We start from the raw sequence: 8,609 nt of genomic DNA on the forward strand, positions 1-8,609 counted from the left end.
CCCCACCTTTGCATGACTTGTCATTAAAAAATAAGGGTTCAAGAGAAGCTGCCACTTTCCTTATTCACAATTCCACAATTCAGAATTCATTCATTTACTTAGTGAGGCCAGGAGTCTAAGACTCAACTTAGAAGGGAACTTTATGTAATGAGGAGCTCACTCTATGTCACACTGTTAGAACACAGTATGTGGTTTTGGCTCCAGCATATTCACCCTCCCCTACACACACACACACACACACACACACACACACATACACACACACACACAAGTACATGTGCACAAGCACACCACAGATCATGGCCAGGAACCGAAGCTGGCACGTAAAGTACGCCATCCTTTTCCAGGAAGTACAGGACACAATAGTTTTGGAGAAGTGGCCTAAGGTCACAGAGAGCGATGTCTTTAATGGTAGATCTGAAATTGGATTTGGTCAAACAAGTAGGCTCCTCAGTTAAGACGAGCCAAGCAATCACTGGGGAAGTTTAGATTTGTTTCAGAAAACTCAAAGGTAGAGAAAACAGGTCTAGCAGATTTTAAAACATATCATTTTAGAGAATATTTTGCTTATTTTTCCTAGCGCATTTCAGATTGTTAACCTCAAATGTTTAAAACCTAAATGTACTTCGAACTGTTCTCATTTTGAATATATAATCCTTCTGAATATAACTAAAGCTTGTAGATATTAATATAGCCTCGCCTTCTTTACTGTTTTCAACGAGGACTTGGGGGATGTTATTTCAGAAGGATCCATGGAACATTTAAGCAAGGGCAAGTCCTTTGAAGGCCTGTATTTCTAAAGCCTATTCAGTCCGAGAGTAACTGCAGTGATAATGCTAAGACCACACAATGGAGGCTAGTCTTTACCATAATACTGAGCCACTTGTGTGCTGGCTCTACCAAAGTTTCCCCAGTGGTAGGTTTTCACTTAGTAATCGGGCAGCAGAACAAATATAGTGAATCAATTATTTCCATTTGCAGCACACACTTAAATGTCCCAGGGCCAATCTCACAGTAAACACCAATTACTTGCATGCCTGACACAGAAAACAAAACCAAACATGTACTCTTTTTCACAGAAAGAGCACGAATCAGAAACCTGAGATATGAATTCATTATTTCTCATTTCTTTGTTTAGTCTGGCCACACTAGGAGGACTGGTTGTAGACTGAAAGATAGGACGAACCCACAGAACTCAATCTGCATCACCCATTTCCTTCTGAGGGTACTAACTATTGCTCACTTACTCAAGCCTCCTGGTCCCAGGCAACCTACATTTTAATAACTTGCCAGGATAAATTAGAATAATTGTTGCATGGGGTTTGGCTTAATTAATCTCAGCAGGCTTCAAGGAAGGCCCATGAAGTCAACAGGAAAAATGTCCTTCAGATGTTCCATTATTAAAAGTTGAAGAATTATGGCACCAAAAAAGACAGGTATAGAAAAGGCTGCAGTTATAAATCAAAACTGAAATACTTACACATGCTGATAGAGACAGAGACATGTTTGTCCCTCCAAAGGAGGAAGGGAAGAAATAAACTTGCTAGCTTGGCTGTTTTGGTACAAAGCAGGTACTTATCAATAGTTGTCAAATTAATAAAACAATGAATAAACGTTGATTTAATGTATGTGACAAGACAGGGCATGCAAAAAGATTATACATCTTTTCAAGTAATGGTTAGAAATACATAATTTAGGACATAGTGACATTTAGATCCCAGAAAATAGAACCATGCCAAAGAGATGAAGTCTAAAGATTTATTACAGGTTTGAAAACTGGCATTTGGGTACAAATGACAGATTAGAACTGGTACAAAATAAACTGGGTTCAGATCCCAACTCTGCTGCTTGCTAACTCTGTGACGTTGGGAAGGCATTTACCGCTCTGTGTTTCAATTGCCTTATCTGAAAAACGTAGACAGTAATGGTCCCCAAATATTAAGTACTCCCCACCCATGTTGTAAAGCATTGCTACTTCATGATTTTAGAATGGTTATATTCCAAAAATTGAAGTTTTTCCATACAGAATTGGGAAAATGGTGCCCAGGGCTGAGAAGGCTGTGGGGGAGGACACACTCTGTTTACAGCATGACTCTTGCAAAGAGAGGGCTTAGAGAATTAGATGTGGAGATCCCATGGCACTGGGCTATTTCACCTCTCAACTCTCAGAACAAAAGACGGGACCACCAGAGATTTCCAAACCAACAGGCATTTGACAATTAACAAGTATTCATCAAACAAATGAAATGGCTCACTTTCCCCTCTTGTTGCCATAAAACCATCAGAGTCTCCTCCAGCACATGTATACGAAGCAATTATTGCGCCAGGCACTCTGCTAAGCAAGAATGGACTCATTTCACCCTCCCAACAGCTGAACACAGTGATTCCCAAACCTCCCTGCACATGGGAAGCTGCTAAAAATTTCAGTGCTTAGGTCACACCCAAAACCAATCATGGTATTTGGGGAGGGAGTAGGAATCAACTTAAAAAAAAAAAAAAAAAAAAAAAACCTGGCTAATTCAAATGTGCAGTGAAGTTTGAAATGCTACCAAAAGGCTGGGTACTGTTCCCACCTACATTTTTCAGATAAGGCAACTGAGGCACAGAAAGGGTAATACCTTCCCAAGGTCACATAGCAGAGTTAGGATCTGAACTCAGTTTGACTACTGCCAATACTAAAAAATCAGGAAAGATGGAGGTGTTACAGAAATAATATAAAACACTAATGGGCAATGAAACGAAGTGGGGGGCGGGGAGAAATTGTGAGAAAGTACATACACTTGGCAAAGAAATGCAAGACATGTGGACAGCTGTGGACTTGAGGAAAATCCTACCCAATCCAACCAGGTAGGAACAGAGTTTTCACTCTCTGAAAACCTTATCGTGTAGCCATGAAGAGTTAACTATTTTTGGCCTCCTGAAAGCACATGTACTAGAACAGTGCTTCTCAAACTCTGGACCTCTGAAGCTCTCCACAGGTCTGAGGGAAAGCCCTAGAATTTGCTCTTCCAACAAATCCCCAAGTGATACTCAGGCCAAACCACTGCTCTAGACACACAACAGTCATAAATGATAAGCTGGGAGCCATGCCATGCAGAAGTGTTCAGAGTCCCTAGGGTCCCGGAGCTAAAGTCTGTCTCCCCACCTGTGCTTACTCAATCTGGCTGAATCCACCTGCATTATGCCTCCCTCTGTCAGCTCCTTCCCCAATCTGCTCATCCCATTCAGCCCAGGCTGTAGTTAACTCCTCCTCCAGGAAGGCTTCCTGGATCCTACATCTCTCATAGGCTCCCTAAATCCACTCCTCACAAACTGATCACTGTATCTGCTACACATTTTAAGATTTTCCTTTCACACATCTACCTCTCCCACTGGACAGGAATGTGAGGCTCCCTGAGGACCACAGCTGTTTCTGAGGACTCTACATCTTCCCCATCTGGCACAGGCCTGGCACATAAAAGATACACTATAAGCATGCACATGTGAGCACGCCATTCTACCAGGAAGGGTGGGAATGGAGCAAATTTCTCAAGTAGGAGCTGGTTTTCTCACAGCTATAGCTGATTTCAGTGTATAAGCTGAATGTGTCTCAACATAATGTGTAAGTTGTTTCAGGACTCAGGACTCCATCTCTCACCATACACGGTGGTTAAATACTAGGGCCTGACCTCAGAAATGTGTTTAATGTGACTGAATTGTAATTTTAACACTCAAGTACAAGACTGCTCACTGTTTATATAGAACGATAATTTCTACAAAAGACTGTGATCAAAGTTCCAGTAGCAGGAACATATCTCATACCCCACCTCCTGTCCCTCCGTTTTAAAACAATAAAATCCTGGCCTTGCCCTCCCCTTGCATCTGCCCTAGACCACGAGATCGCAGTTTCCCACTTTCCGGCAGGCTGCCTCCCTCCACCAACAACAGTCTGTCTGGTCATTTCAGACCTGGGTTCTATTTTTCTCCAAGGACAGCTTGCCAGTCTTAGGGAACAAACTCTGTCATAGTGTCAGTGGGGGCTGGGGAAAGGCTGGCTGCCCTCTCCTTCCAAGTTAGCCATGCAGAGTCCTCTCAGAGCTCCCCAACCTGGCTGACTCCAGAGAGTGAGGATGGGAGGCAGGGGAAGGTTCCAGTCCAGATCTGGCAGGCAAGAGCGCCCAAAGATATTATGAGTCAGGCACATGGTCCCTGAAATTGCAATGTTGAGTTCTCATTTCTTCCACAATGACACAGAGTGGTCCTACTGCAGGGAAACGGGCAAAGGTTATAGCTGACCAAGAAATCGAGTCCTTTAAGGTCCTGGTGAAGATGGGGTAACAGTTGTGTCTCCGGGACATTTGAATATTAGGGCAAAAGCACGCGATATTACCTGCATCCACAAATGTGGACATTCTGACCATAGTCACTGCCATGCCATGTATTAGAAATCTATATCATCCTCTTTCCATTCGTGGCATGGCAGCAGCTCCCAGAGCCCTCTCAGGCAATGACAAAGCGCCATGTACACCCCAAGTGAGACAGACAGGGATGGGCCCTGAAACTCTTATGAGCCTGCCCTCCCCTCCATTGCAGATGCAATGTTACATCTGCAGTTCACCAAACAGGAACCATCTAGTTCAGAAAAGCCTCTGCAAGAGAGTGTAGCCAAAGGGAGTTACAAGGGACAGAGGAGACAGACACATGGAAGCATATACCCAGATCTCCTGAGCCAGGTGCCCAGTGCCCCAATCTCATCCTTATCACTTACTATGAGGCTTTGGCCATGAAAAAGTCCTTCACCTCCATTTTCTCAGCTGTTAAAGGGGAGCAGAGAAATCTAATTTGCTCTTTAGTTAGAATGATCCTCATCTCAACCACAGAACACAGATAACTACTTGAGATAACTACTGTACCTTCAATTCTCCCAAGGATGGAACCTTAACTGCCCTTCTCATTCTAGAAGTATCAGAGAAGTTAATTACATACGACATGTACCTTAGGGCATTAGGGTTAAATTCTGTCAAGAAAGACTGATACGGAATGAGTTAAGCAGCATGGGTAAATACTACCCTCTAGGTTCCCGGAGGGTTCCTGGGGGGAAGGGATTAAATAGAAAGGTAGGAGCTGGGAATCAGGGGGGCTTAGGTGGGAGTCCCAGTCCAAGAAAAGGGGGAGAGCATGGCAGAGCCAACACAGAAAGAAAAGCTAACCTGACATGCTCTGTCCCCTTCACTTGTTTCATGTGAGATGCAAGGATGAAGGAAATCATATGAGCACTTTGTGCCTAATGCATTTGTCTGCAAATGGAAAATACAATTAAACATTACAGTTACTGATCTTCAAACGCCCACGTATTATATGATTTGCCTCTAGAAAGCAATGTACATTTGGTGTTCCTTCCTGATGTTTTGGAAATAACAAAATTACTTTTCTAAATCCTCTGAATTTATACTTCCATGATTTTATGATCCCATTTATGCCATTACATATTTCAAAAGCAAACATTTTAAGTGTTTAGCTTTCAGACCAAAAAAAAAAAAAACCCAGAAAACCCTGACAATTTCTATTTTAAATGAATCCTTCCAGAACCTCTTAGCTCAGGAAAGGAAGAGGAAAAGAAGGCTCATTGTTTTCAGCAGCAAGCAGACAGATCAACCCACCAAGCTGTACAGCCAGTCATGAGGAGCCCTAGACTAAAGATCAACAGATCTGGGAAATAAGCTCAGGTCTCCTATCCTTTGGAGACTGCTGCTTTCCCTTGGAGATGTCATTTTACTTCTCTGGGTCAGTTTCCTCATTTGTGGAGTGTAAGATCCCTTCCAGCTATCAAAGTATAAAACTTTACCTACACTCTGCCTCAGTAGCTGCAGAAAGGGAATATTTGCCTCCAACTTTCAGGATGGTAAAGACCAACAAGGAAATATTTGAACAAGCTTTTGAGATTACATAGTGAAATAGAATAGAAATAAACGAGACTCATAAAATCACAGGGCTATCAGGGGGGCCCTAGAGGTCTGACCAACTAGTCAAAGTGAATCTCAAACTCCCAATGCACAGGAGACTGCTGGCGATTATCTCTCTTCCAGCATTCCTGAAGCTAAGGGGACCAATGTATTCTCTTTAGGAAGCCAACTGAAAGAAAGCCTGAATTGACAGTCAGCCCAGACAGTGTCCCCAATCTTTCCAAAGGACATCAGGCATTGGGTTTTCTCCCTGCACTGTTCTATAGGTATAGATAATATGCCCTCAATTGTTGTAAACTGCAAACTAAACAAAAGGTGCAATTCATGACCTTATTTCCAAAGCCAAATCCCAGCCTATGTCTGAGTTCAGAAGTTCCTATAGCATAGAAGTTCAGCACCTGGCAAGAAGGGCTCTGCCACTAGAGAGCCTTGAGAAATTGGGCCTGTTACTTCTCAGCCTCTCTTGTCTCATCTGTAAAATGGGGAGAGTAATAGTATCTACATTTCAGGGATGTGAGGAGGATTAATGAGGTAATGGAGCATGTAAATCCCTCAGAAGAGAGCCTGGCCCAGACTAACTGTTTGATAAGTATATTCAATATTGATATCAATATTAACATAATCCAGTAACTATGTATATGATACTGAGCAGATTGGAAGGTCCTGAAATCCAGGGTACTCCTGGGGAAAGGCAGAGGCTCCCTCCCCCCACCTCCGGACCCTTTTCAGGCAGTCTGAAATTAAGATGTCTGCAACCTAATGGAGGACTGATCGTAAAAGAGGAAAGGGAACCTAGGGATGGTGGTGGCGTAGAAAATTCACAACCAAAGGAACTGAAACAAGGTGTGCTGTGAAGGCAGCAGCAGGGAAAGCATTTGTGGAGAAGTAGGTAAAAAGCAAGAAAGCACCATGTGGGAGAAATTGGGGAGAGAAGCAACACATGTGCACATGCACAGCACAAATTAAAAAACAGATAATCATCCTGGTTGGAAGATGGCAAATTTGGGGGCCGAAGGAGGTCACTGAAAATTACAATATCGTATAAAAAATAGTCACATAAAACTCTATAAAGGATGTGGGGGCAGAGAATAAGGGTAGCACAGGGAGGAGTGCATAATTAACAGGCACCAGGAGAACAATGGAATGAGGAGGTATGCAAGTTGGGGGACATGAAGAAAAGGTGCATTTGTTATGAATGGTGCAAAAATAAAATGGAGTGAGATTTCTGTGCCTGTTAGCAAAGGAAAGCAAAGAACTGGGAGATTTGAAGGGAGGTTGTGGGAATGAAAACACCAGGCAACACAGAAAATGATACGAGGTGCAGAGAAAACCTGGGGGAGGGGGGGTTGATTTTTGGATAGTCTTGATAAGTGTTCACTAAATTCAAATTATTGTTCTATTATCAACACTATCATCCAGTGAGGCAAAGCAACTAACCAGAGTTTTTTTGTTGGTTTGGTTTGGTTTGGTTTTTCGCGTTTGGAGGGAGGGGAAATTTGTTGAGGCTCTGTAACTTTACACAGTCAGATGGGTGGCCCGCCAGCCTGCACAGGTCACCTGAGTTCCCCCTGACGTGAGCAGCACTGCTGGTGTCTACCTTCCTGGAGCTAGTATGCAAATTCCCTCATCACGTCAACCACAACTGGAACCAAGCCGACTCCAGCAAAGCTTCCAATTCAGAGGCGACAGACACTGAGTCCCAGCGGTCTTTCTCGTGAAATGAGACGCAGCTGGGACCTGAGGAGAATCTTGCTTTCAAAACGAAGTTCTCGGACCGCATCCGCTCCATGGCAACCAGCTACAGCAGACCCGGGCCGGTGCCGGTGGCACCGGTAGCGCCACCCGAGGGAGCGGAGCTGTGAAGGGAACACCGGCCGCACCAGCCTCCCCGAACCTTTGTCCGCCCTCCCCGCGCAACCTCGAAGGCCAGGCCCAACGAGTCGAGAGCTTGGGGTAAAGTTTCAGGGTAATCCCCGAACGGGTCGCGCCGGAGACGACCTCTTCCAGGAGCACCGGCTGCACGCGCTCCCCGGGGTCAACGCCGCTGACCGAACCTGGGGTTGGGGGGTCGCCGAGCAACCACTGCAGGACACCAACAGGTGGGCAGTTAGGGCTGCCCCGAGAAGCGGCCAGGAGGATGGAGGACGAAGGAGGGCGTCCTCGGGCTATGAAAGCCGTCGCCTGGGGCTAATTCCTCTCCGCGGTCTCCCTGCTAACAGCCCCAGACGCCTGCCCCCACGCCCCGCGCGCGCCCCGCACAGACGCACGCAGGAGTGCAGCCTCACCTCGTGCGGCTCCCACTCGGCGGAGCCTCCAAAGCCAGAGGATCCAAGACGTCCCTGCGACACTGGGCCGGTCCAGGTCCCACGGAGCTCGGAGCACGCCGGGCTCTCGCAGAAGCCTCTGCTCCCGTGCGCTGCCTCTGGGCTGGCGGCGGGCGGGGCGGCTTCCAGAGAAAGCGCGGCGCTGAATCCCGCCCGCGCCGCGGCCGCCGGACTCCCAGGCCACGCCCCCACCCCGCCTCGGGTCACACCCCCAGCCCATTTTAGAGCTACGCCCAAGCCACGCCCCCAACCCGGCTCTCCCTCTACTCCCCTGGCCCCGAGCGCGTTTCCTCTCCAGGCCACGCCCCCGACCCCTTTCGGCCGCGCCTCCAGCCCGGTTCTC

The 8,609-nt window shown here is 46.1% G+C and overlaps 1 protein-coding gene across 2 annotated transcripts in view; it reads right to left on the reverse strand.

The window, feature by feature from the left end:
* The window catches only part of SPATA13 (spermatogenesis associated 13), a 149,886-nt gene extending 141,529 nt beyond the window's left edge, over positions 1-8,357 (reverse strand). For both annotated transcript variants that reach the window (XM_044249424.1, XM_044249423.1), the window contains exon 1: positions 8,228-8,357. The gene's annotated coding sequence lies outside the window, so the exon portion shown is untranslated. The remainder of the gene's footprint in view (positions 1-8,227) is intronic.
* Positions 8,358-8,609: the final 252 nt, after the last annotated feature.

This window comes from Neovison vison, chromosome 5 (assembly GCF_020171115.1).
Source record: "Neovison vison isolate M4711 chromosome 5, ASM_NN_V1, whole genome shotgun sequence".
NCBI lineage: Eukaryota > Metazoa > Chordata > Mammalia > Carnivora > Mustelidae > Neogale > Neogale vison.